A 12421-nucleotide genomic window follows, 5' to 3' on the forward strand; every position below is an offset into this window, starting at 1 on the left:
GGGGGGGGGGGTTGGGGAGGGGGCAGTCTTGTAGGACTGAGCTCTTGACCTGTGGAATATGACCCTATCTCTGGGTAGATAAGTGTCAGAACTGAGTTGAATTGTAGGATACCCAGCTGGTGTCTGAGAATTGCTTGTTGAATGTGTGGGGAACCGCCCTCCCCACAATGAAATTGGGTCTCAGAATAGCAAAAGAGCATGGTAAAGACATTTTCCTAAATTGTTCCCTGTCACCTTGAAGGGTTGGATTTGTTTTCCCAAAAAGTGTCAAAGGCTAAAGTCCAGCAAAGAATCAATGTCTTTCATTCCAGGGCTCACAGCAAAAATGGCAGAATGAATCTTGGATGAGTTTCCTAATTTGCTGGAAGATTCCAGCTAAATATGTATTCCCTGTTCTCGAGGTACGTCATCCCCGTGTAAATAAAGAGTGATGGAGTGAAATGATTCAGTTGCTAGAAAACCTGTCAGTGGCCAAGACCATGCTCCATTCTTAGGTAATGGGATCAGTCTGCCCAATATTAAAATGTCACTAACACTAAGGTAACAATTCATCATAGAAAGACATTCACATAGCTCTCCCAGGCTCTCAAATGAGTTATTTTATGTGGTGAAAGATTAGAAAGCATTTTTTCAACTTTCACTGGAATTCATTGCAAGATCTGCAAAATTGTAGTACGTAAAGCAAATACACCTGCAAACATTAGTGCACAAACGAAATGAAAATAAGGCCTGCGTTTCATTAAAGAAAATGGTCTTGGTTAGTCCATCAGGATCCAACAATCCCTAAGCCAGCAACCTGGGAAGCTCACCCTCCAAGTTTCTGGGCCTGGACCAGTTATCCAAGATGTGCATGCAATGAATATGTAATCCATCATATGTTGTTTTGGCAAAGGAAGCAAGCTAATTATGAAGCTGGAGAGGGAGGTTCTTGTTTCACGGAGTCGAAGAATGAATCTCACGGACAAAGGAGAGTGAGCAAAGCGATAGAATTTTATTAAGCAAGGGTACAGAGAAAGCTCTCAGGAGTGAGGGGGTCCCAACAAGGTTGCCAAAGAGGGCGTCCACTGACATCTTTTATTTAGAACTGACCAGGGAGCTTGTGGCCTTGACATTCTTGTCACATCTGGGTTTGAGTAAGGACTGGTGATAACATCTTTAATGGCTCACTTCTTCTTTGGGGTCTGGTTATTCTTTGTTAATCACAGTGTGACCACCATAAAAAGACCCATCTCTGACGCCCAGGGCAGGGTGGTCTGGTTTGTTCCCTTATATCTGGTTTCATTACGCCTCAGCATTTGTGGGATTTCTGTAAGTTTGATCACGTAAACCCCTACCTATCTCTCCCTACCTAGCCCGGCCTGTCCCTTACTCAGTGAGCCCCTTCAGATGTATATCGGTGGGTCATATACTTGGGGGATGATTGCCAACATGTATCTTGTGCAGGGGGGAGGGTAGAGATAAAGGACATTTCCAAAGGAATTTTTATATGGTAAAGTAGACTCACAGGGTCCTGGGGGTGGGGCTAAGATTGACTTTTGCCCTCAGCCAAGTATTAACATCGAGGCAGCTGAGTTTCTAGAGGAATGTCACTCTGCCTGTTTCAAGGACTTGTCAGTGGGCTATAGTAGTAAGGAAATTTAATTTTGCTTTTGTCTTTGTTTCCCACATCAATTATGCTTACAAGGGAACGCTCGATACACAGCTATATTACATCAATGGAGAGGGCTAATGAAAGGAGGACTAGTCTTAGTAAAGTGGACTGCAGGCGCCACTTTGTACAGTCAGAGTGGACTGGTGGAGCTGAGCATGTCCAAAGAACACCCGTTGATGGCCTTCACCTCTACTCTCCATCAGCACCTCTACACTCCATCGTTCCGCAACCCCACTCTGGATCTTGTCCGACCTATCATTGCTCCACCCAGCGCCTTAAATCTCAATATACATGCAGCTACAGTCTCCTGTCCTTGCCTCATCTCCAGCATCCCTTCTCTTCCTGCTTCCGGGCATCCCATTTTCTCCCAGTCCAGCAGTCCACTCCCAGCCTGATTTCTCTGCCAAATGTAGAGCACATAGCTGGGATTGAACGGCTCTCATCAGCACACCCAACTTCCTTGTACCTCTGTCCTACTACCCCACGCAGCAGGCCAAACTCCAAATCAGCATACTCGATCTGCCTTTGCATTTCACCCCTGCTGTAGGTGATTCCACTATCCACAGTGGGACAGGTTGGTGCAGTCACAAAATTCTAGGCTCTGGCCATGGCTTCATCCCTCAGGGCTGATGAAAACTTTCCTTGTGACTACGAGATATTTAATATGCTTCTCAGTCCCCACTCCCTGCCACTTTTAGCAGGTGGCTCACTTTTCCTACATCTCTAGGAACAGGTTGGCAAACTCCAAATTCCCCAGGCCAAACCCAGTTTACCACATGTTATTTATAAATAAAGTTTTGATGAGACATAGCCACACCCATTTCTTTACATATTGCCTATGGCTGGTTTTACACTACAGTGGTACGGCTGAGTAGTTGTGACAGAGATGGTGTGGCCTGTAAAGCCTAAAATATTCACTATCTGGTCCTTTATTGGAAACTTTAGTGAATTATTCCAGAACAATTAAGGCCATCAGGTATTTCTCCTTGTCTGCTCCCTTCCAGCCTATGAACTAATTAGCATCAGATCCTGTTCTCACATCTTCCCATCAATCCCCAAGGATGAGGCATCTTTTCTCAAGGCCAACCCCTCAATCTCTGATTTTGACTCTAACCCCTTTCTTCTCTGGAAACTTCATCAATCACCCATTCACTTTCCTCTGTCTTCATCCTCTCCCTCTGCACTGGCTTTTGCTCCAGGCCTGTAGATCTCTTCAAGTATTCCACTATAACAAGCCTTTTCTGACCCTTCACTGGGCATACCCACTTGCTCTTAGGTCCCTTGGGTATGCCCACCTGCTGCCACTACCTCCGCGACTCCCCTTCACCCCACAAACAGTCTGGATTCTGTCCTAATCACTCCACCAAACCTGGTCTGGGAATGGCCACAAATCACCAGTCCCCACCATGCTATGAGAGCCAATGAACACTTTTTAGTCTATATCTTATCAGACCTCTCTGCTGTATTAAACAATTATTGGCCATTTGCTCCTTCTAGACATTCTAGACTCACTTCATCCCTATGATATTACTCTCACCTACTTTCCCTTCTGTCTAATTCTATGTATGTTTCCTTTATTGCCTGTAAATCCACTCTAAATCTCAGGGTTCATCAGTGTCATCCATTGCCCACTGCTCTGCCCACTACAGACATTTATGGCATAGTTTTTCTACTCTAATGACTTTCACGGTAGCCTACAAAGGATGTGTCTCCAGCCTCAACTACTCTTTCAGATAAACATATCCCACTGTGTATTTAGAAAGTTCCGTGTGAATTTTCTTTGGCCAGCTCAAGCTTAACGTGGCCAAAACCAGACTCATCCACTTCCCCCTAGAACTGCTCTGTCCAGTCTCCATCATTACATCATCCAGCAATCCCCTAAGCTGGACATTTGAGAGTCATCCCTGACTTTCCTCTCATTGTCAGGTGATACAACCCACAGACTTCTTTCCCTAACTTAGTTTCCTGCTTAGTATGTATTATGTGCGCCAATGGTTTTTATGGGTTGCCCCAGCTAATCCCCAGGACACCCATACACCACAGGCATTATCCCCAATTTAACAGGCAAGGCTCAAAGCAGTGGAGTACTTTTCTCAAAGTCACATAGCAAATATGTGATAAAAGCTAAGCCAGTATTAGATCCCAAGACTGTTGTGACCTCAAACCCTGTCCTCTTCCCCTCCACCACTGGCTGTTCTCTTAATAGGAGTTTCATGGTAGACACCAGGTTATCTACCCAACACCCAACCCTTCCATTCTGCATTCTGTATCAGCATGCAGTTTGAGGAATGACTCCTCTCGCAATTCCAAGCATGGTTGTAATTGTTATTTGTTTGTATTGAGGTGAAATTCGCATAACATGCAATTAACTCTTTTAAAGTATACAATTCGGCAGCATTGGGTACCTTCACAATGTTGTGCAATCATCACCTCTATTTAGTTCCAAAAGTTTCATCACCCCCAAAGGAGACCCCGTATGCATTAAGCACTTACTCCTCATTGCTCCCAGCCTGAATTGTTTTAACCTCATCAGGATCACCTCCCTTGGGATTCAACCTCAGCCAATTGAGCATGGATGTCCCATGGCTAAAGAAAGCGATTCTGGGGTGGGCATGGTGGCAGGCCAGAGCCAGGGCCCTGTGCCAAAAACATGAAGAGAATGTGTAAGTAGCTAAATTGTATTCACGTCAGGCAGCACAAATGTCTTTTCACAGAAATAGGGGTGCGGCCCTGACCTCCAGCCTCACGTGATAGGAGAAGGAGAAAATGTACATTTCTGAGCTCCTCTGCCCTGGTGTTCTCTCACTGGGACCCCCAAATTCGGGTGCATCTCTGTGAGGAAAGCACTGGGAAGCTGCTTCTGCTCAGCCCCCTGGTCCTAAGAATAAGCCTCATCCTGCTTGTTTGCTGGCTCTATAGAAAACTAAACCAAAGTCAAGGAGTCTGAGCAATCATTCTCTCTAATCTTACGACCCCTGCTAGCCCTGCCGCGTGGTCGACGTGAGCCTCAAACTGAATTCGGTGCAATAAAGTCTGAAGGCAGATCTGCTGGGGGCTTCCAGAAAAGTAGGTTCCTCAAGAAAGTATTTTAATCTGTCTACACTGCCATGAGCTTCCCCATGAACAATGAGATTGTCTTGGTGGTTGAAGTTCATTAGCTATTCTCCTGCCCGTTGGAATCACCTTCACTCTGACGGATCCTAGATAGGTTCCAAACAAGTGAGTCGGTAAATCATCAACTTTTAACAGAGCCTGAACGTAGTCTTAGATGTATGAAAACTCTGATGTGGGCCGTGTAAAGCCAAGGATCTGCTAAAATAATTCCTTTCATATTTGCCTTACGTGTTTTTCTGTGTTTTCTAATTTTTCTCTGGTGGATCTACATTATTCTTCTAATCAGCAAAAAAAGAGACTGTGAGAACTAGGTTCGTGTCCGCCCATCGGTCCTTCCACTTTGTGGGCCTTCGCTCCTCGGGGTCAAATGAGAGGTCTGGACTACACAACGGCTAAATCTATTTAAACCCTGACGACCCAGAATTTGAGGACTCTATCGAATTCACCGTCAATATTGAGGAGGGGACCACTAACAAAAACAGTAATAATGGGGCCGTAGAACTTTGCCTCAGCTTGCAATCCGGGTATTATTTTCTCTGTTTTTACGGATGATTCCGAGAAGTTAAACAATTTCCTGGCATCATTATGAGCAGCAGAGCTAAGCTTGGGGCCCGGATCTGTCTGAGTCGAGAGAACAGGTTTGTATTTCCAGTGCGTTTGCATGCAGGCAGAGGTAGGCCACGGGCTCTAGATGATCCTTTTCCAGAGCGAGAAGACTGCACCTGCTCGTGAGCGGGCCGGGCAGCAGGTGCGCTCAGGCGGCCCCGCGGCTGCTTTATCGCCCAGGAGCGCCAGAAGCAGCCGCTGCGCATGCTCTCGGCCCTCGTCTGCGCGTGCGGAAGACTGTTTCCGGTGAACCCCTGTGTTTCTCGGCCCCAAGGCTATTTTTCTGGTGGCATGAGGATGTTTGCTGTGCAGACAAGCCAAAGTGTTGGAAAGACAACGTTGTGGAAGCAGCAGGCAGCCAGATGACAAACGGTTGGACAGGAATGGCAGCTCCCTTGCCATCCTGGTGAGGGGAACTTGCCAGAATGTTCCCCGCTGCCCACGGTGGTGGCTGAGCACACGACCAGCCTTTATTGTCTCTCTCCCCTACTGCTAGCTCTCCTGGGACCACCTCCCAGACAGCCCGCTTGGGTTCACACCCTTGCTACAGGAAACCCCACACTCTGACCCCAGGAAAGGCGCCGTGAGGAGGGAACTCAAGAGCGTCAGACCCGTTGTTTCATACGGAATTGAAAACAGTGCATCACTCATTCTAGTTCGTGTGCGTGTTTGACTTCTTAGCCACAGACCAGGGTGCTTCTGGATTCCTGCAGGTCATTTGGAGCTGGTGAGCCCAGGAGGCCTGCGTTGTCCATCGGAACGCACAAGGACAGGGGAACAGCTCTTGAACTTTTCTCCAGACCACAAAGGGCCGGGCTCCTGGGAGCTGCACGGAGAGCCCGGTCTGTGATGACGTGTGGTCCCAGGGCCGCGGGCTCTGCGGGGGGCCACAAAGGAGAGGGGGCGTGTTCCAGGGACGTGCGCCGACCGCGCAGCGTCGGTTCCGCAAGGCGGCTGAGCGTTGCTGCGCACAGATGGCCCCTCTCACTCTCTCCTTCGCGGGCTCCGAAGCCAGAGCGCCGCTCTTCGCCCACAGCCTTCGTCTCCTTTGGGCTGCGTCCAGACCCATCAGCGCATGCTCCGGGCCCAGCGGAAACCTTGCGGCCTCTGACTTGCGAGGGGATTCTTTCTGCTGCTCCGCAACCTACCACCAAGTATGCCTGGGAATTGCGTACTCGAGGAACGGAGCAGCGCAGAGAAAGACAAATGCCCAGCACTCTTGCTCGATTTGCACGGCCCGCAGGCAGGCATCAGGACCTGCGCGTGTGCACACGTGCGAGCAAAGAGCCACGAGACGAGCATGAGCAAGGTAAGGGGGCTGCCAATCAAGGCGATTGTTTTCACATGGGTGGTAGAGCTTATGGCCCTAAATGCTGCTTATTTCCCGTAGTCCCTTGCTTTGAATTTGGGTCAAATTCGAGTGTGAAAGTGAGATGGAAGGTGGATTTAACAGCCCTTCCTTTAATCCCATTAACTGTGCTGTCCTGCATTAATACTTCCGCACTTCTGTCAGCCTGGAATTTTCTATCAGGGCTGTCCCAGCGGCTCCGGCTCATCTCCATTCAGAATAATGGGGTTGATTTTTAAGGAGAGCGTCCTCTACTGACCTCACATTTCGCTTCTAGGTAGACTCTTGCAGGTCTCAAAAGTTCCAAGAATTTCGGTATTTTTTATCTTTTTGGTCACTGTCTCACCTCACGTATCAAATCAGTCACTAACGGAGGTATTTGTCCTTTCTAGCACGTTTATAAATCATATGTCCCTTTCCCTTTCTGCTGCCTGTGCCGGGGGCAGGTCCTTGTTAACATGAGGCCCCAGGCTTATCTGGATTATCTAGATTTTTACTCTAGCATCCTGAAGGATTCCCTTAGTGGAGTTTGAGCACTTCCTCAAGGGCAGGGTCATATTAATCTTCAAAAATGCTGATAATGACACAGCACAGCAGCCAAGAGTGAGACTCTAAACCCTAAGTCAGCTCCCGTCATTTCTCTGCTCAGAACCTTCCAGTGACTCCTCATTTCATTCATAATATAAAAGTCTATGTTATACGCAGTTCTTTAATTGAGATGTAATTGACATATAACACTGTATTAGTTGCAGGCGCACAACATAATGATTCAACATTTGTGTATATTGGGAAATGATCAGCACAGTAAGCCTGTTAACATCTGTCAGCCTGCAGTTAACTCTGTATCTGAGTTCAGGTTTGGGTTTTGGGTTTTTTTTTTTTTTTTTTTTAAGATTCTACATTTAAATGAGATCACACAATATGTGTCTTTCGTATAGCCCTTAGGGTCTATCCATGTCACAAACAGCAAGATTTCCTTCTTTTTGTTTTTTAAAGATTTTATTTATTTGAGAGAGAGTGAGAGACAGCATAAGTTGGGGGGGGAGGAGCAGAGGGAGAGGGAGAAGCAGACTCCCTGCTGAGCAGGGAGCCCAGTGAGACAGGGATTCAGTCCCAGGATTCTGAGATCGTGACTTGAGCCGAAGGCAGACACTTAACCGACTGAGCCACCCAGGTGCCACAAGATTTCCTTCTTTTTATGGCTGAATAATATCGTATTGCATCTATACAGCTGACCCTTGGAGGATGCCAAGGTTCAGGGTGCTGACCCCCTGAGCAGGCAGAAACCACATATAATTTTTGACTTCCCAAAAACATTAGTACTAATAGCCCACTGTTAACTGGAAGCCTTCCCAATAACATAAAGATTCGATTAACATGTATTTTGTATATTATATGTATTATATACTGTGTTCTTATAATTAAGAGAAAAAAATGTTGAGAAAATGCATTTATAGTACTGTACTATGATTATCAAAAAAAATCCACATATAAGTGGACCCATGGACTTTAAACCCATGTACTTCAAGGGTCAATTGGAGGGGTACCTGAGTAGCTCAGTTGGTTAAGCGTCTGCCTTTGGCTCAGGTCATGATCTCAGGGTCCTGGGATCGAGCCCCACATAGGGCTCCCTGCTCAGCGGGAGCCTGCTTCTCCCTCTCCCTCTATTGCTCCCCCTCCTTATGCTCTCTCTCTCTATCAAATAAATAAAATCTTTTAAAAAAAAGGGGGGGGTCAACTATATATACCACATTTTATTCATCCCTTCATCCATCATTGGACGCTTAGGTTGCTGCCATGTCTTCGCTATTGTAAATGATGCCGCAGTGAACATGGGGGTGCATACGTGTTTTCAAGTCAGTGTTTTCATTTCCTTTGGATAAATATCCAGAAGTGGGATTGCTGGATCATGTGATATTTCTGTTTTTAATTTTTTTTAAATATCTTCTTTATTAGTCTAGAGGAAAATCGTGATATTTTTAATTTTTTGAGGCACCTTCCTCCTGTTTTCCATTGTGAGGGCACCAATTTACTTTCCCATCAACAGTGCGCAGGGTTCTCTTTCCTCCACACTCTCACCAACACCTGCTGTTTCTTATTTTTTGGTACTAGCCGTTCTGCCAGGTGTGAGGTGATAGCGCGTTCTGGTCTGATCTGCATTTCCCTGCTGAGGAGTGATGTGGAGCACCTTTCCGTACACCTGTCGGCCGTCCGGATGTCTTGCTGTTGAGCTGTTTGGGTTTTTTATGTATTTTGGATATTAACCCCTTATCAGCTAGATGATTTGCAATTATTTTCTCCCATTCAGTAAGTTGCCTTTTCATTTTGTTGAGGGTTTCCTTTGCTGTGTGAAAGGTTTTTGGTTTGATGCAGTCCCATTTATTTATTTTTGGTTCTGTTGCCTTTCCTTTTGGTGTCCAATTTTTAAAACACTGTTGCCAAGGCTGATATCAAGGAGTTTACCACCTAAGTTTTTTTTTTTTCTAGGAGTTTTATGGTTTCAGGTCTTACGCTCAAGTCTTGAGTTAATTTTTGTGTATGGTTAAAATAGTGGTCCAGTTTCATTCTTTTGGATAAGGCTGTGCAGTTTTTCCAGCAACATCATAAATTCCCATTATATATTCTTGGCTCCAAACATGGGGTTATAAATTAATTGACCACATTTGTGTGGGTTTATTTCTGGGCTCTCTTATTCTGCTCTATTGATCTATGCGTCTCTTTTTATGCCAATACCATGCTGTTTTAGTTCCTATAACTTTGTAATATAGTTTAAAATCAGAAAGTATAAGGCTTCCAGCTCTGTTCTTCTTTTCAAGTTTTGGCTATTTGGGATCTTTTGTGGTTCCATACAAACTTTAAGATTGTTTGTTATATTTCTGTAAAAAATGCCATTGGAATTTTGGTAGGAATTGCATTGAATCTATACATTGCATTGGGTAGTATGAACATTTTAACAATATTAATTCTACCGATCCACAGGCATGGAATATGTTTCCATTTATTTGTGTCTTCAGTTTCTTTGTTCAGTGTCTTATAGTTTTCAGTGTACAAGTCTTTCACATCCTTGGTTAAATTTATTACTAGGTATGTTATTCTTTTTGAAGCAGTTGTGAATGGGATTGTTTTCTTAATTTCTCTTTCTGATAGCTTTTTATTAATGTATAGTAATGCAACAGATTTTTGTATGTAGATTTTGTGGCCTGCAGCTTTACCGAATGTGTTTATTAGTTCTAACAGGTTGTGGGGTTTTTGGTTGTTTGTTTGGTGGAGTCTTTAGTGTTCTCTCTATATAATATAATGCCATCTACAAATAGTGACAGTTTTATCGCTTCCTTTCCAACTCGGATGTCTTTTTTTATTTTTCTTGCCTAATTGCTCTGACTGGAACTTCCAAAACAATATTGAATGAAAGTGGTGAGAGTGGGCATCTTTGTCTTTTTTTAAAACATTTTTTAAATTTAAAACCAATTAACATATAACATATTATTAGTGTCATAGGTAGAGGTCACTGATTCATCAGTCATACCCAGTGCTCATTACACCACATGCCCTCCTTAACGTCCATGACCCAGTTACCCCATTCCCCTCGCCCCAGCAACCCTCAGTTTGTTTCCTATGATTAAGAGTCTCTAAAGTTCATCTGGTCTAATGTGTCATTTAAGGCCAGTGTTTCCTTATTAATCTGTCTGGATGATGTAAGTGGGTATTGATGTAAGTAGGTATTAAAAGGCCCTATCATGATTGCTGTCTATTTCTCCTTTTAGGTCTATTAAATTTTGCTCTATATATTTAGATACTTCTATGTTGAGTGCATAAATATTTATGAATGTTACATCCTCTTGTTGGATTGACCCCTTTATCATTATATAATGCCCTTCTCTGTCTCTTATTATAGTCTTAAAGTCTATTTTGTCTGATAGAAATACAGCTACCCCAGCTTTCTTTTGGTTTTCATTTACATGGACTATTTCCCATCCCTTCACTTTTAGCCCGTGTTTTCATGACAGCCTACAAAGCCCTACATTACCTCTCTGAGCTCCTCATCTATAGTGCCCTCTAGCTTGATCTTCAGCACACCAACTTTGCTGTTCCACACAGTTTCCCACCATAGAACCTTTGTTCTAGTTGTTTCCTCTGTTACTTGGAATACTCCAGTGGTACCCATCCTCCAAAATGGCCCCCAGTGAATCTCACCTTCTGGTATTCATGTCCTTGTGTAATTCCCTTTCATGCTGAATGGAGCCCACTGGTGTAACCAGCAGGATGCTACAGCAATGAGGGCTTATGACTTCTGAGGCTAGGTCATAGAAAACATTATGACTTCTGTCTTGCTTTTTCTTGGATCACTGGCACTGGGGGAGAGCCAGCCACCCCGTCATGAGGATGCTCACGCAGCCCTGTGGAGAGGCCCATATGATAAGGAATGGAGACCGCCTGCTAGCAGACACATTAGCCTGCTGGCCATGTGGGTGAGCCCTCTTAGAAGCAGACCCCCCTTCTCTATCACATCTTCACATGACCACAGCCCCAGCCGGTGTCTTGACTACAGCCCTGGGAGACGTTCTGAGTCAGTGAAGCTGCTTCTGAATTCCTGACCCACAGGAACTATGAGATAATAGATGCTTGTTATTGTTTAAAGCTTCTAAGTTCTGGGGTGATTTGTTTTCCAGCGAGAGTTAATACAACCCCCCCCCCCCCGGATGCTGACTTGGTTAATGCCTTCACCTCCTTCAAATCCTTTCTCGGATCTCACTTATCCAATGATGTCTACCCTCAGCATTCTTTTTTTTTTTTTTTGAGATTTTATTTATTTGTTTATTTGAGAGAGAGAGCACAAGCAGGTGGAGGGGCAGAGGGAGAAGGAGAAGCAGACTCCCCGCTGAGCAGGGAGTCTGATGTGGGCTCGATCCCAGAACCCCAGGATCATGACCTGAGCCGAAAGCAGACACTCAACCGACTGAGCCACCCAGGCACCCCTATCCTCAGCATTCTATTCAATATCGTAATCTGTGCCCACTCTCTTGCCTTGTCCTTCAACTCATGATTCCTTTTTACCCTGCTGTGATTCTCTTTTTTCTCATAGTACTTACCACCTTCCAAAGTAATGTATAATTTACGTATGTGTTGTGTTTATTCTTATTTGTCTTTTCCCTCTCCTATAACTTACTTGAAGGGCACCTCATCCATGCCCTTATCTCCTTTCAGCAAGACTTTGTTCTTCTGTGAATTTGCACAGCACCTGGGGACCCTTAATATTTACACTTTGCTTATATTGCCTCTGGAATTAATTATGTGTGTATGGACTGTGAGTGTGTTGACAACAAAGAATCATCCGCCAATCTAATTCAATTCACCAACATTCAGGGGGCACTTACTAAGTGCCAGTCACCTTGTTAGGAATTGGAATGCAAAAGGAAAAAAAGAATGGAGATACGAAGAGTAGGGAAAGGCCTCTATCCTCAGCGTTTTGTGCAGAAGAGAGATGTAGCCATAATGAAAGCAGCAGAGAAAATGAGCCTGTGAAGGACATGAGAACGAGAAGCTAAAGGGGCAGACCACGAGCCCGAGGTGGGTGGGGAGCCCCAGAAAATAGATGAGTGGAGGAAGCAGTCATCAACAATAACAATGCCACAGGGAGGTCAGGGCAAAGGAGAGCTTAAAAGTAGCCACTGGGTGGCAGCGAGGAGGTCACCACTGTTCAT

The 12421-nt window shown here is 45.0% G+C and overlaps 1 protein-coding gene across 1 annotated transcript in view; it reads left to right on the plus strand.

Annotated features, from left to right (window-relative positions):
* Positions 1 to 12421, plus strand: part of EGFL6 (EGF like domain multiple 6) — a 143463-nt gene that overhangs the window by 6971 nt on the left and 124071 nt on the right. Inside the window, exons 2-3 of the mRNA XM_034649299.1 lie at positions 312 to 401; positions 5052 to 6680. The gene's annotated coding sequence lies outside the window, so the exon portion shown is untranslated. The remainder of the gene's footprint in view (positions 1 to 311; positions 402 to 5051; positions 6681 to 12421) is intronic.

Source organism: Ailuropoda melanoleuca, chromosome X, assembly GCF_002007445.2.
Source record: "Ailuropoda melanoleuca isolate Jingjing chromosome X, ASM200744v2, whole genome shotgun sequence".
Lineage (NCBI taxonomy): Eukaryota > Metazoa > Chordata > Mammalia > Carnivora > Ursidae > Ailuropoda > Ailuropoda melanoleuca.